Source organism: Notolepis coatsorum (genome assembly GCF_963971535.1).
Source record: "Notolepis coatsorum genome assembly, chromosome: 9".
Taxonomy (NCBI): domain Eukaryota; kingdom Metazoa; phylum Chordata; class Actinopteri; order Aulopiformes; family Paralepididae; genus Notolepis; species Notolepis coatsorum.
In genome coordinates, this window is record NC_140173.1 from 138,868,269 (window position 1) to 138,885,660 (window position 17,392).

Here is a 17,392-nt window from a genome sequence, read left to right on the forward strand (position 1 = left end):
AGACCAGATACTCTACTACTGCCTGGAGTAAGTCCTCCACTGCCTGGGCCAGACCCTCCACAGTGGCAGCCAGGACAGCTGACGCATTTAGAGTCTTCCTTTGAACATTCACATGATGAGAAGGAGGAACAAGGTCTCTTGCCACCACTATTTGAGGGGGCAATGGCTGCACCTCATAAAGGAGGACCCGTCAATCGAGCCCTGCCAGCTAACCTGAAGCCTGAAGAAGCCGCCAGTCGACCAGAGTCTCGGGCACTGCAGCTAACTCCAGACGGCTGGCGCCCGCTCCCGCGGCCTTTGCCACAGATTTACGGCAACCAGAAGTCCCTCTTGCTGAAGGGGAAGCTTCCTCCTGGTACCATCACACACTATGAGTCTGACCACAGCCATGGTAACAAGTACTGGAACGAAGCGCAGTATGATCGATACGATTATCCTCCACAATTATCCTATAACCAGGAACCCCAGCAGAAGCATGACAACCCAACTCATCCTTCACCTGGACTCGTCAACATGCCACCTGGGGGACTGATGAAGGGCAGCTCAAAGTAGGTTGATTTGTATAATACTAAGTGTTCATGTACTGTCTTGCCTTGTAACCATACTGATCCCTCTTTGCTCTCCCATCAGGTGAAGATGAAGATGCTACAATCTGTTACCTGAAAAGCTGCATTTTTCAAATTAATAAAAAAATAATCTTATCATTGTCTCTGTTCATATTGCTTGTTACAATGCTTGACTGGGTTTACTATAATGTCACTCTGATCTATCCAGTGGTAGTTCAGGCTTTGTCTGAAGTCCTCAGTACCTAGAGAGGCAACCAACCCTACCTGTGCTATTATGCTTTTGAGATTCACTTGTGGTCTATGTAAATGTGTCAAGGGCCTTCATATTCTTCCATGATGGAGTGGCCTTAAAACTGAATTGATGTAGGATCTGTGTCCTTGACACCTTGCCTTCAGCATTCACAGATCTGAGTTGGTATTGACATGGTAAATATGAGTGCTTGTTGCTCATATGCATATTCATAGATCATGACATTTTGAGGGGTAGAGATGCTGCTAAGCCTTTTCAGTAGTCCTTGAACAATTGAGACATTTATACAAAATGTTCTTCACAATGAAGGAGTAATGTATCTTTAGGGGTAGTGAAGGGGTACCCTGAAATGCTTACTATTGCACATTTGTACAGAGGTGTCTGAAATATCAGTACCTACACAATTGGCTACTACACACACTTGTGCTTTTGGAACCAACTGCATATTATTGGTGTCAACAGTAGCAATATGCACCATATAACTTGACAGACAAAAGTGTTAAATCTACCTACACTAGAAAGGTGCATTGGAGATTTGAGGGGATGATGAGACGAGACACACCTGGGCTGATTACAAATGGATACACCTGGGAGGGAAACTATAAGGAACTACAAGACCAGGACAGGGGACTACAACTAGCCATCACACTGGGAACACCTGATCAGGGTACAAACACACCCACACGTAACAGGGGGTCTGTTGCTGGGGGTATTGTATATTGTATTTGCCACAATTTGCCACCTGGATTAAAAACTGTAGTGCTGTGGTGAAAGTGATTAGCAGCAGTTGTTGGGAGCACTTCCATGGTGCTGAGAGGGTTGCTGATTGCTAGTCGCTCACTCGCCCCATCAGGCTTTAGGTGCATAAGTACCCATACTGGTAGCCACATGAAGAGAAGGGGTGAGTTGGGTAGCTTCATGGTTAGGTAGCCACATGAAGACTAGGGTTAGGGTCTTTACTCTTGGCTACATTTGGAGAAAAAAAAAGCTACATTAATTAATACGGACTGTATTCATGACGTGAAATAAATCTCGGCCCGGTACAGGGCCCGTCGGGCTTAAGGGTTTAAGGACGACCAACTTAAGAGGAATGAATGGCCTTTGGGACTGGTAACTCACGTCTTCCTCACCAAAGACAGCAGGGTACGCAAGGTAGAGATCAAATTGGCAATTATTTCACCTGAATCCATTTACTTAAAAAAAAAAAAAGAGAAATTGCCTGGGTTTTATACAGTTAAATGTGAGGAATATATTGCAACATTAAAAAATGTGACTACTTGAGGATCCTGATGTCTCAGACGGATCTATTTTTATCTCAAATGGATCTTATTCTCATTTGCTACTTGGACTTTACCCAGGTTTTCCAGTCTTCCACAAGCAAACTCCAGGCTTGTTCTGAGGTCTTGTATATTACTTTGTATACTCTATTTGAGATGATCTCCATGCAGGACTTAAAGGTCTTCTGCTGCTCCAGCAATTATCTGCGGAAGTAGTTTTGCTGCTCCAGCATGAGTTGAGAAGTTGACATGGTCACCGACCGTTTCTTTTTCTTTGGTGGCATATCACCAAGTGTCAAAATGTGATCTTAACTCAATCAGCGCCAGAGGGCGCTGTGTACTGTGTTGGTTAAAAGGCCAGCGTTCTAAAGTATAGGAATATGTGGCGGTGTTTGCAGGGCTATGACTATATGGATACAATACTATTGCCCATTTGACATCGAGTATCTTATCGTTCAATATGTGAAAAAGAAATAATTTTTTCATCCATACATTCCCGTTTTATACCGTGGTGAATATAAGTATGGTTTTAGGGTAATTAATGGGAGGCTGGTAATAGCCCCCAACGTGTATTATACTAAATGCATTGGCGTTCCGTCCCTACACACGATACAATTAAAAAATCAAATGCATATGATGGGTATTATGTTCCGTCATGAATGCATGAAAGGGTGGGGGGTCGTTTTTTTATTCTTTGATCGTCACCAACGGAATACGTTATGCGTTACACACATACGCTCGGATCACAATGAAGGCATGCTTTGATCAACGCAAGATTTATATCATATAGCCCTTACGTTGACTAGGATCTGCCCGAAAAAGAATATTCCAATGATCTGATCACGAGTCCCAGTATTGGTGTCGATCGTCTCGCCAACATAATCTGCCATACATCATCGATCTGTAGCATTTGACGCTCCTCAAGCTGATCGGGACAACCGCTCCCCTTGCCTGACATAGAAAAGTCCACCCGGACCAATATAATCGATGCACAGCTCGAGACACAGAGTGTCAAAGGATGTGCAATACCGGCCGCATCCTACCAGGCGGCGGTATTGGACTTTTGCTATCTCAGACTCATTCCCTATGATAACACCAGGCTCCCTCCCCCCAGGCCTTCACCACCCTCTGTAGAGCCTCTTCCTCTGCATTTGTGCAGCTGGAGAACCACACAGACACACCCTAGGTCAGCACACTCTCAACCGCACAATGGTAAAAGTTGACAAGGAGATTTCGTGGCAGGCCAGCCTGCTTCAGCTTCCTTAGATAGTATAGGCATTGCTGGGCTTTCCCGATCACTGAGGCGGTGTTGGTGCTCCAGGACAGGGTCTCACTCACACTGAGACCCAGGAACTTGAACTCAGTGACCCTCTCCACTACCTCGTTGTTGATGAGCAGAGGGGAGTGGTCAGGCCTTGATCTTCTAAAATCCACTATGATCTCTCTTGTTTTCTTTATGTTGAGCGCCAGGTTGTTGCTGTCACACCAGGCTGTACGGTCCTCCACCTCCCTCCTGTAGGCAGACTCATTGTTGTTTGTTATGAGACCCACAACTGTGGTATCGTCTGCGAACTTGATGATGTAATTGGAGGGGTAGGAGGGGGAACAGTCATGTGTGAGCAGGGTGTACAGTAATGGGCTGAGTATGCAACCCTGCGGGGCGCCGGTGCTGATAGACAGGGTGGACGAGGTGATGAAGAAGCTTCCAGGAATAACGACGACAACGACAACAACAACAACAACAACAACAACAACCCTCATTGACCCTCATAATGATGATTAACACTTTAATCGCCGGGAACGCCGTAACTCGTCTTTCCCCGCCATGCTCATTCTGCCGAAGACGCCGTAACACGTCTTTGATATCAATATTTCAAAAATCTGTGATTGAAATCATATTTCTCCCCCGGGGACCTGAGATCTCCTGTTGATCTCCTCTCAACTCTCCGACGGTTCAAGAGCGCCATCTGGTGGCCGATCGGCAGATCGCCCAAACAGCAAACCGGAAACAGAAAGTATTGTTGGGCTGATTGATGATTTCATGAACCTTATAAAAGCGCTATATAAATGCACCATTTACCATTTACACAAAGTGTCATAGAAGCAAAGCATTCATCATGACATCGATCTTACACAAGGTACCTGTGAACCACCACTATAATGAGTTTCATAGGCCAGTTATACATGTAACTGGCCAACTTAGATAGTACAAGGCCTAACTCATTATAATGTTACGGTACACGTTTTGCAATTGGAGCCTGGTGAGAGGATGCAGCACAGTGCTAAGTTTCTCTATACTAAAGTGATCAGTGAAATTTACTAGTTGGACAATGTCTAAATTCATAGTATTCTCATGACCTGTTTTTTGCACAGGGCTACAGCTCATTGTCATTTACAGTTTTTCTCAATTGCTTTGGTGCATTTCTCTGATCAGAATTAAAGTTCTCATAACTGTTAGTGCATTTCTCAAAACAATTAGTACAAACTGCAAAACCTAGGTGATAACCTGCAGAAGCGTGTCACTTGCTCAAAATGGATAATTCATTCCTCAAAAGCAAGTATTCATGTCAATGAAAGTGTCACTGTCATCAAAATGAAAAGTCCTGACACCATTGTTTATGAACAAGATAGTCAAATGGCTTTGCCATGTTTTCGTTATGACAGTTCACTCTGTAAGTGTTTTCCAATGCAAAAAAAAGTCAGATCTTGGTGACACTTTCTGAAAATGCTCAAGACAGCACTATACACTATTTGCACAGCCATTTGAAATCTACAGTTACACATTGCTGTATTTAGTGAGGTAAATGAGTACAAGACACGTATGTTTCACATTTTTACTGCATATGCTCTTTGCAATTTTAATTTGTTCACAGCATTGTGCAAAAGAAAAATACAAACAAATTTACAACAAACATAAGAAACACCCTTTGGCCTTTGGGTAGAGCTGTGCACAACTGTAAACAATATTGCAGTACATATTGGAACTGAATTGGAACATACAACATACATAGTACTGTAAATCATTCATTCACATCCAGACGTTCCTGTCTGTCTGGCTATTGGATTCAAGAATGGGGAGTAGGGAGGGAGATATTCCACCAGCATCCTTTCATGTGCTGCAAACCACTATGTGACCAGAATTGCGTGGTGAAAACGCACATTATCCGATACAACAACGTACTTGGTCAGATGGTCGCCATTTAGACCCCTCTCATTCTCAGGGATTATAAAACCTGTAAAGAGTGTCTAAAAAAGTCAGCAGATGTTGTGTGTTGTATGGACCAATGCGGGGCATATGGGTGAGGACGCCGTTTTCTGAGATGGCTGCACACATTGTAATATTCCCTCCTCGTTGGCCTGGGACATCAGTGGTTGCTCTCTGTCCAATGCGATTCCTTCCACGCCTTCTACCTTTTGCCAGATTGAAACCCGCCTCATCAACATATATGAATGTGTGCAGCGATTCCCTGGCATCCAGCTCCATTCAGGGGAAAAATTATAAAGAAATGTATAAAATTTGCTTGACAGATTTTGACAACTAGTTCAACATATTTGTATGTAATGACTCAAGCAATGAAATGAGGACTATTAGTTTTATAGGGAATGACTATTCAGCAGTCATAAGTATAGTTCATTTTGACTGACATGACCTAAGCAAATGATAATGTTATAAAACAGCAGAGAATTGTATGAAAGCAATTGATGCATGTCCAAAAGCATTTGCAATTTGTTCGGAGGAATGAGAAACTGCTACTATGATGTGCACAAATTACAAAATGTTGTGGAGGTTGAACTAACAGTTATGAGAACTTTAATTCTGATCAGAGAAATGCACCAAAGCAATTGAGAAAAACTGTAACGTTAATCACCTGCTATTTGATTACAATATCCTGTTGTTTGTGACCAAGGTGTCTGTGATCAAATACTATGAATTGGTCCAGGTGAACTCATACCATATGTGATGGTACATACTGTAGAAAGAACAGTTTCTTGTGATAGAAATACCTTTACCCAGTATTTTAACTATTGATGAAGATAATAAAAAATAACAGAGCAAGACTGACAACAACAACAACAACAACAACAACAACAACAACAACAACAACAAGCAGGTAGGAGATCCCTCATTGACCCTCATAATGATGATTAAAATACAACTATTGTTGGGCTGATTGATGATTTGATGAACATTATACGTTTATTAATTAAAAAATGTTCATAAAAAAAAGATTTATAAAAATTTTAATAAAAATAGTTTGGACTTTATGGTGTTTTTGTGTTCTTGATTTATTGTGATGTTTCTTCTTGACTTGTTTAAAGAAGACATGTCCAGCCCATGGGGACAACCTGCTGTAGCCCTATTTTCAGAAATCTCACCTAAAGGTACATGCCTAAGTAAATGGAAGATTGCTCCACTTCTACAAGGCCAATTTGCATGTGCTTGGTATCTAGGAACATCTAGGAACCTGGGGATATGTATTCCCAGTGTCAGAAATATTGTGTCTGTTACTAGGCTTGAGTAAATTGTAATGAAAAAAGGGAGAATATAAATTATGATTTATTTTTGCATCTGTGCCGGTGAATAACACCATGTTACAATTGTGAGCAAGCCGAGCTCGCTCACTGAGCTCATTCAGCACCTTCTTGAGATCAAGTATAAAAAGAATCTAAGCAAATGAATAAAGAGAAGATGATTAAACAGAAGGATTTGTAGATACAGTAATAAATACAGTAAAATAATGATAACGATTTTAATTATAAATTCATATTTGAACTTGACCTTGACCTTATTATGGCCAAATCATACATATATGGATAGGGAAAAGGCTCCTCTTTTCAATGGCAGGGTTGGCTACAAAAAAAAAAAAAAAAAAAAAAAACTCTTAACATCCAAGGGCCCACATGTGGGCCCTCATGAGGACGATTCGTGACACGCCACTTTGCCGACCTCTAGCGGCTTGGGGGTGCATTTATTTTCTTTTAATACAATATATAGATAGAATTAAAGGCCTATTTGTTGCCTGTCAATTGCCCTTTCAGGTGACAAAATCCGTTCAGCGGTTCTCGAGTTACATGCAGATATGTGAGGCGTGCGCCAAAGTACACATTACCACCCCCGACCTCCGGGGGCTCTAGCTCCGTCAATCATTTGGCGATCTCAAAAACTTTTGGACAGGGTTGTAGCCAATGAGTCTGGCTTTCCAATGATAACCCATGATATGATAATTGGGGATCTAATACGGTCTCTATTGATCGATTTATGATACAGAAAAGCAGGGTTCCCCTAAAGGGGGACCTACGGGCATAACAGGTTACGTGTGTTGTCGGGCCTTACAAATACATTTGATTTTTTAGTTTTTTTTTGTTTAGGTGAGACTATGGACTTTGTGTATGGACTTTGCCTAGTGTGTATGGACTTTGCCTAGTGTGTATGGATTTTGCCTAGTGTGTGGGTGGGTGGGAGAGAAATATACATACGGTGGGGAGAGAATATATACATACGGTGGGGAGGAGACTGTCTATTAGGTGGGGGTGGGGGGGTTTGGACATTTACGGTGGCCAGTTTCGAATTGCAGCCTCCCGTAGGTGCTCTTTTATGTGTGTATGGACTTTACCTGGTGTGTGTGGACTTTGCCTAGTGTGTATGGACTGTGCTTAGTGTGTATGGACTTTTCCTAGTGTGTATGGTATTTGCCTAGTGTGTATGGACTTTGCCTAGTGTGTATGGTATTTGCCTAGTGTGTATGGACTTTGCCTAGTGTGTATGGCTTTTGCCTAGTGTGTATGGATTTTGCCTAGTGTGTATGGTCTTTGCCTAGTGTGTATGGATTTTGCCTAGTGTGTATGGATTTTGCCTAGTGTGTATGGATTTTGCCTAGTGTGTATGGATTTTTCCTATAGTGTGTGTGGATTTTTCCAAGTGTGTATGGATTTTTACTAGTGTGTGTGTATTTTGCAGTCTGAATTGTTATTTAGGCACTGGGGATAACTGACATGCCCTCCTTGCCGTTTGGCCAGGGGTTTGAAGTCTTCAGATTAAACCTGATTAACCCTTTCACTGCCACACGACAGAAGGTTAACCCTTTACTGTAACTGAGGGGTACAATTCCCTGACTGTATTGATAAGTATGGTATTATTAAACCACTACCTCTTGTACTTTAACTTCTGGCCATCCAGTACATGATATAGATATGATGAACACTTTCCCACCTGATGAAACGAAGTCCACACAAATGTATAAATCGAATATTTTATATAGCAAAGGGTATATACAACGTTCACTTAATGACATTTATGATTTGAAATGCACTTGTATGGCAAATGAGTATTCGTAGGTAAATCAACATTGAATGTCCAATCTTTGGTTACGCAGGGAGCAAATATACAACCTGGTTCTTTAGGGAACTATAGCGATGGTACTTAAATGATTATAGCTGGATACACTAAGGGGGGGGGGGGTCCCGCTGGTTGTAAGACAGTAGGGGGGGGGTTAGAAGAGCCGCTGGCGGTATCCCATCTGGCCGACGATTTCTTGGGAGAATTCAGAGTCCTGAACACGATGCCCACAGAACCTCGGTCCGCAGATGAATACAGCTGAACCCTCTGGTGGACGGTAGCTGCCGGTCCACAACGGAGAGACGTGAGGCGACCTCACTTGGTGTAGAGCGCCGTCTCACCTGGACTCATCTCCGGGGGGTAGTTCCAACACTCAGCAGTGTTGGCCGTTATCCATGGAATAATCAAAGCACCCAAAGCATGTAGATAATCCAAGCCGTGGAAGGCTCGCCGTCGTCCGGGTAAAGTAATCCAATGTACAGGTCCACTCGTCCTGGCCCGGAGCTCCTCGGATGCAAGCACCACACGTGGTCTGCCCAGCCTGGTTAAGACTCCAGATAACGTCAGGAACGATGGGGGTACTGCTCACGTTATAACTCTAACCGAACGATGCACCATACATAATAGACTATTATTAGCTTAATAGAAATACGTCCAACTCGACGGTATAGTGCCAAACTATGACAATTCAACTATTAATCCACACGATGTCTCAATGCCTATTCTGAGGCCAAGTAGGCCTTACTGCACCACACGTGCGTCGTGGGTGAGGCTTTGTGTCTGTTACTAGGTTGGAGGGTAAAGAACTAATGGACTAAAAGAATGTTCTACTTTACTTGCGCCATATATATATGCGCTGTGAACAAATAGTACCATTCGTATTTCGCCAGACGTATTCCTACGCGGAACCGGGCTTGCCACGACATGTTGGTCGGCACGATTGAACTTGAACCAAGGGGCATGGCTGCTGGCGCCAGGTTCTCGTCCAATGGTAGAATGAAACTATTATGGGCTGTTAGTAGACTAAAGGGATATTCAGTGCATATTGTACAAGGAATATACAGGGGATATCAAACGATATACAAATACTATTAAATATATATCCATAAATAAATATATATATTCGGTTTAATCTGATCCTTCACAACAGCCGCCCCCTAATTAGTCCCACCTAATTAGCTAAGCAGAGACAGATTAACCGCACTGTCTACCACTCAAGGTCCGCTGTAAGGGTCAGTCAACTCACAAAGTCATGGGGTCATGGTCATCATCGATAGTGTCTGGGAGTCGGGGCAGTTCTATTAGCCTCGCCACGGGTCGTGTGTAAGTTCGCCCTTGGACGAGCACTTCAGCTGCTCGGACCTTGCCATCGGCACCGGTGATCACTTTGCTTACGCGGCCAGCCGGCCACATAGCTCTGGGTAGTGACTGGTCGATAATCATGACGACTGTTCCTTCTGTCAAATTGTCTCTCTCTTTTACCCACTTCTGGCGGGTCTGTAGAGACGGTAGGTAGTGGAGTAGGAAGCTGCTCCAAAACTTGTCAGCTAGTACTTGACTGTACCTCCACATTCTTCGGCCGTTCGCTTCTTCAGGCCTGTACATTGTCTGGGGTAGCGCGGGGTCCAGCCGCCCCATTAAGAGTGTGTTGGGGGTGACTGGGTCGACATCTGCTATATCACTGGAGACGTAACCGAGGGGCTTGGAGTTCAATACTCCCTCGATCTCCATGAGGACTGTCATTAGGACTTCCTCCGCCACAGTCTGGGCCCCAAGCACGGCGTACAGGGCTGTCTTTATAGAACGTACTTCTCTTTCCCAGGTTCCACCGAAGTGGGGTGCGTTCGGGGGATTAAACTGGAAGTCAATCTGGGATGGAGCGAGGTGGGTCTTAAGTTCTGGGCCCATAGCTTGGAAGCTCTCTCTCAGCTCTCTTTCTCCGCCTTTGAAGTTTGTCCCGTGATCAGACAACAATGTAGACGGTTTTCCTTTCCGTGATGTGAATCTTCGGAAGGCCATAAGGAATGAGTCTGTGCTCATGGTCGGAAGGAGCTCGATATGTATCGCTCTGGTGGTCATGCATTTGAATACAATACCCCACCGCTTCTCGGTTCCTCTTCCTCTCTTTATATACAACGGGCCAAAACAGTCCATGCCTGTGGAGTGGAATGGCTTGTCGCCGAGTCGGAGGCGACAGGGGGGTAGGTCAGCCATCCGTGGTATGCTGGGCTGCGCGCGCCACTTTCGGCAGTCTAGACAGGTTCGCTGGAAGCGTCGCACCGCTTCTCTTCCTTGAAGTATCCAATAGCGACGTCTGATCTCCGCGAAGACTCTCTCTGCTCCTGCGTGGTGTACATCCTCGTCGTATTTCTTTATGATCAGCTCTGTGACCTTGTGTCGGCTGTTCAAGACTATCGGGTACTTAATGTCATCCGGTAGATCGGGGGCTCTCCGCAGGCGACCACCCACTCTGATGAGATTATGGGCGTCACTCTCGGGTGCCAGGTGGAGCAGTCTGCTGTCTGATGGGACGGGCTTTCCTCCCTGTAGACAGTCTAGCTCATCGGGGAACGAGTCTCTCTGGGCTCGTTGTAGTAGAAGAAGTTCTGCTTCTTCGTAGTCAGCTGCTGAAATGTCAGTGGTGGACTGACTCTCTGGGTGGTGCCACAGGAATGTCTTTAGTTGCGCACTCTGTAGGGTAATGTATGGGTAATCTATGTTGGGGTCTGTGGAGGCGACTGTGCTCAGTCCACAGAACATAGGTTTCTTGTTCTCAGCCTCCTCTTTACTTGCTTCCCGTGGGGTGGGCGTAGGCCACTCTTCTTCCGGGAGCTTGAGGAATTCTGGTCCGTCACTGTAGATGTTGCGACGGGTGAGGTCATCCAGGGACATTCCCCGGGTGATGACGTCAGCTGGGTTGTGTTTGGTGTCCACATACCGCCAGCTCGCTGCTTCTGTTAACTCTTGAATCTCGGTGACTCTGACTCCCACGAAGACTTTGTATCTGCATGAATCAGACTTGATCCATGTGAGTACTGTCGTGGAATCTGACCACAAGATTGTTCTGTGCACCGGAATGGTGAGTTCACGTTGGATTAACGTGGCTAGATGCGCTCCTGCTAGGGCTGCGCAGAGCTCTAGACGCGGGATAGATTGTTGCTTTCGTGGGGCTATTCTTGAGCGAGCCAGGATGAAAGCAGTGTGTATCTTTCCTCCCTTCTCTTGGGCACGCAAGTAGGCCACCGATCCATAGGCTACTTCGGAGGCGTCGCTGAAGACGTGTAGATCAATCTTGCATGTCTCTGGCCTCACTGTGGATGGGAAGTAGCTGCGGCGTATATTGACGCCTGGGAGTGAGCGGAGTTCCGTCTCCCACTCTCTCCATGTTGAGGCAAGGTGTGCGGGTATTGGGTCGTCCCAGCCCTGGTCCTTGTCCCATAGTGCTCGTACAATCATCTTTGCCCTGGTGGTGTAAGGTAGAATACATCCCAACGGGTCATATTGTCTGGCGAGTGTTCTGTACACACTCCGTCTGGTGGTCGGTGTCGCCGTCGACCTTCCCTGCTCTGGAGTCAGGGGTTTGTGTCTATAGTGGAGCGAGTCCGTTTTGAAGCGCCAGACTAGTCCTAGTGTCATTTCTTGGGCTTCTCCTGGGATGGTCGCCATCCAGGTCTCGCTGCTGGCAGCCTTGTCCGCGGGGGACAGGCTGCGCAATACGTGCGGGTCACTGCTGGCCCACTGCCTGAGATCAAAGCCGCCTTTGATCAGGGAGGCGCGTAGCTTGATTAGGAGAGCCTCGGCTTCTTCTTGGGTCGAAACGCTTTGTAAACAGTTGTCCACGTAGAAACTGTTCTTCACACTGTGTCGGACCTCTTCATCTGCTGCTGGGTCCTCTGCGACGTGTGGGTTGAGGTTGCGCAATACTGGGGGGTCGCTGCTGGCCCGCTGCCGGAGATCAAAGCCGTCTTTGATCAGGGAGGCGCGGAGCAGCGCACGACGTCGCCAGTCAATTTTCTTCTAGACATGCTGCAGGAGTGTGGTGTCTCCTTCTGTCGCTCTGGAGTGGAGGCAGCTAGTGGCTGCTGTTCGGTTGAGAGATTTAGCGAGGGGGCCTTGTAGTGTCCACCCTAGGCGGGTCTCGACTGCTGCAGGACAGCCTCGGGGTCCTGTATGGACCCGGTCAATCGGGACTATAAGTTCTGCATGGTCGGAGCCTATCAGCAGGGTCGGGGTGGCACCGTCTATGAGCGGGATAGGTAGTTGACGCAGGTGTACATATTTATCCATCAGCTTGGCGATGGGGTAGGTGTACTGCGATAGTCCTATTTCTTGGCTGGTGAAAGCATTTGTAATCCTATACCGTCGCTCTGGCTGCCCGCTTGCTGCGATAGTGAAGGAGACATTCTCGCCCTTTATCGTCTTTAAATCTCTTCTTATTGTCCGAATCGTCATTTGGTTCTCGCTCCCCCGCAGTCCCAGCTGGGCCGCAGCGGACGCGAGCAGAAGGGTCTTCTCTGACCCGTCATCAAGGACGGCGTAAGTGTCCATGACTTTATCTTGGTAGCTCAATGTCACACGGACTACCTTTAAGAGCACTTGGGCGCCGCTGCTGCTGGCGGGGTCAATGTACATGACACTTGCCTTGGTGCCGCTCGATGGTGCAGGTGTAGGCCGTCTTCTGTTACTGTCGTGTAGTATATCTAGATGGGCTCCGTCGCACCGACTGCACCTTTTCTTTAGGCGGCATTCGGCTGCCATGTGACTGCGCGCACATCGGTAACAGCGCCTGTTGGACTTTATCCATTGACTCACTTCTTCTGCATTCATCTTTGTGAACAGGTCACATTGTGACAGCCAGTGTTCTTTCTCACAGTAGGGGCACACCATCTTCCACTTCTCTTTTCTCGAGGGGGTACTGTGGCTCTTACTGCTCGGTACTGACTCTGATTGGTGCATGACAGTCACCGATCTTCTTCCATCATTTATTCTCCTGGGTCCCTCTCTGGAGCTTGGCGTGCTCCGCCCGAACATATCCAGTCGTAAGCTGCTGACTTCTCTCGCCAGGAAGTCGGCTAGATCAAGGAGGGATGGTTCGGGGCCGTTAGGATCCCGGTAGTCTCTCTGCCGCCTAAAACGCTCTTGTCTTGCGGGTGGCAGCTTCTCTAGAATCCTCTCGACGTTAGAGTTGGCGTATAGCTCATGCATGCCCTTTTCCCGTTGCGCTCCCAGCATCCCTACCAGGGACTGCACTTTGATTGACAGGTCGTCTAATGAGCGATTGTCTGTTGCTGGGGGTAGGCGATCAATATGCCTTATCTCTTGGATTACGTAATCCCATATACGTCCATATCTCTGGTCCAGCGCTGCTAGGGCCGCGGTGTATGGGGTCGTAGAGGTGGCATAGGCTAGCGCTATATTGTGCGCTCGCGGTACTTTCAGGTGCTTCAGTAATATTGCATACTTGTGGCGTTCATCAGCGACATCCACCATCATTGTCTCTAAGCACATCCGGAGCTCCGTGTACTGTGCTCGATTCTCATAGGTGAAGTCTGGAAACGACGGCGTGGCAATGTATGACGCCGTGGATGGCTGATACATCGGCGAGCGTTGGGGGAGAGACCTCCTAGGCGAGTCTCCTCTTGCGCCTCTCTGTGGGCTGGTACCGACAGGGTACCATGGCCCGCTGGTCCAGGTGCTATTCCTCGGGGCTGGTCGTGCGTCGTGCTCACCCGTGAATAGAGTCGGGGGTCTGTAGCGCAGCGCCGCGGGGGTATATCAACTCGGGGGTGGTCCCCACCTCCCTAAAACAAGCCAGAGTCACGCCCCTCATAAAAAAACCAACCCTGAACCCCACCGTCATAGCCAACTATCGCCCTGTCTCTCTTCTCTCCTTCCTTTCTAAAACACTTGAACGTGCTGTATCCAACCAACTTACTGCTTATCTCTTACAGAATGACCTCCTAGACCCCAATCAGTCTGGCTTCCGGACTGGCCACTCCACAGAAACGGCCCTCATTGCGGTCACAGAGGCACTTCACTTAGCAAAAGCGAAAGGCCTCTCCTCTGTCCTGATTCTCCTAGATCTATCTGCAGCCTTCGACACAGTCAACCATCAGATCCTCCTCGCGGCCCTCGCAGGAATGGGAGTGGCTGGATCTGCGCTGACATGGCTGACATCATACCTCAATGACCGCTCCTACCAAGTGTCATGGAGAGGGACTCTGTCGGCCACCCGCCCCCTCCGGACGGGTGTCCCCCAGGGCTCGGTCCTAGGACCCCTTCTCTTCTCCCTCTACACTAAATCACTGGGTAACATTATCACATCTCATGGCTTCTCATATCATTGTTATGCCGATGATACTCAACTCTTCCTCTCCTTCCCTCCCTCAGATATCCACGTCTCTGAGCGGATCTCGGCCTGTCTGTCCGACATCTCCGCCTGGATGACGACCAACCACCTCAAACTGAACCTAAGCAAAACAGAATTGCTCCACCTGCCGGCCAAATCCTCCCCCCTGACCGACCTCTCCATCACAGTCGAGAATGCAGCTGTGACCGCGTCGCCGACCGCCAAGAACCTTGGTGTTGTCCTCGACGACCAGTTGAACTTCTCTGCTCACATCGCAGCGACAACCAGAACCTGCAGATTCCTCCTGAGCAACGTCAGAAGGATACGCCCCTTCCTGACAAAAGAAGCCACCCAACTCCTCGTCCAATCAACAGTCATCTCCCGCCTCGACTACTGCAACGCACTGCTAGCTGGCCTCCCGGCCACTGCCACCAAGCCTCTTCAACTCATTCAAAATGCAGCGGCCCGCCTGATCTCAAACCTACCGAAGTCAGCCCATGTCACCCCACTTCTTAGGGACCTGCACTGGCTCCCCATTGCTGCACGTATCCGCTTCAAGGCCCTCGACCTAGCATACCGTGCGGCAAAGGGAACCGCTCCCGCCTACCTCCGGTCAATGGTCTCTAACTACACACCCTCAAGACCCCTACGCTCTGCGTCTTCTGGCCGCCTCAGATCTACTCCTATCCAAGCTCCCGGAGGGTCATCAAAGAGAAGCCGCCTATTCTCAGTCCTTGCCCCACAATGGTGGAATGAACTACCCATCCCAGTTAGGACAGCCGAATCCCGTCCAATCTTTCGCCGTCGACTAAAGACTCACTTCTTCAACCATTATCTGAAATGATAAAAAAAAAAAAAAAAAAAAAAAAAAAATCTAACCCCGACTAATGCACTTGTCATGCACTTGTCCTAATAAACTAACCTACACTGTAACACGCAACACTTTGATGAACATTGTTACTCAGCTGATAGAGTTATACCCTTCTTGCTGTCTTGTCGCACAGAACTTGTAAGTCGCTTTGGATAAAAGCGTCAGCTAAATGACTAAATGTAAATGTAAATGTAATGTATAGCCTGGGCTGTACTGGACCTCCTGGTCCGGTGGAGTACTGTGCTGTCGTCGGGCTTGGTTCTCCTCCTCTCCCTCTTCTTCTTCTATCAGGTCCTCTAGATCCTGTAATCGTTTATTTAGCTTCTCCGCAGTGTATGCCGCTCCTTCCTTGTAGCTGGGTCTCGCTTGGACCGGTCTGGGAAGGGGGTCTGCGGGGGGTATAGGCTTGGTCTGTTGGTCAAGTTCAGGGTCGCTTGCTCGGTTAGGAGACGCTGCCCTTGACTGTTGTCTCGACGAGTTCCTTGAACCCCTGGCGGAGGGAGAGGGTGTTGCCTTGAGGATCAGCTGCTCCATTAGCTGCGCTTGTAACTTGTCGCGCTCGGCTTGTAGTCTGTCGCGCTCGCCCTGTAGTCTGTCGCGCTCGGTTTCGCGCTGGATGAGAGCGAGGTCGCGCTCTGCCTCTCTTTGGGCACCGTCAGCGGCACGCTGGGTGTCTGCTCGGTCTCTTGCCATATTCTCTTCCGTCTGAAGGCGTCTCATCTCCAGGCGTATGCGCTCTTCTTCGCTCCGTTGCTGCGCTTGGAGGCGTTCTCTTTCAATGGTAGAATGTTCGCGCTCGCTAAGCGTCTGTGCTTGGAGTCGATCGCGTTCACCCTGAAGTCGATCGCGTTCGGTAGAGGCTGTCAGGCTGACGAGGAACGCCTGTTGTAGCGTCCTCTCCGCTTCGCTGGGGGAAGACGGTTGTAGAGGTGAGCCGCTCCTGGGTGAGCCGCTCGTTGGTGTACTCGTTGGGGAGTCCTGGAGCTCTATTTCCTCGGCGCTCTCCTCCTCTTCTTCCGTGCAGAGTTCTCTCTCTGTAGGGTTGTCTTCCTCCCGGGGCTGGTCGGGAACTACTTCTTCGGTATTGGCGGGGGGTAAGGGCATGTCAGCTCCCTCCTGGTCCCCACCGTGAGCTTGGTCAGTTACATTAGAACCCACTAGGGCCTCTGTGGTCGGGGAAACCTGATCGTTAAGGTCAGACATAATTTTACTTTCTACTTTTACCGCGTTTACCGTTTGTCGAAGGCTAGGTAGTTGACTGACAGCGTAATCCTCTAAGTACTGAGGTGGCTGTCGTCTGCGCTGCGGGCGTTCTACGTTAGGAGGACCGTTTCGTGGAGTGTTCATCATAGGCCATTTTAATATTAATAACACTATATTAATATTACACTAGTTACCATCCGGCTCGAAGGACCAATTGTAACTGAGGGGTACAATTCCCTGACTGTATTGATAAGTATGGTATTATTAAACCACTACCTCTTGTACTTTAACTTCTGGCCATCCAGTACATGATATAGATATGATGAACACTTTCCCACCTGATGAAACGAAGTCCACACAAATGTATAAATCGAATCTTTTATATAGCAAAGGGTATATACAACGTTCACTTAATGACATTTATGATTTGAAATGCACTTGTATGGCAAATGAGTATTCGTAGGTAAATCAACATTGAATGTCCAATCTCTGGTTACGCAGGGAGCAAATATACAACCTGGTTCTTTAGGGAACTATAG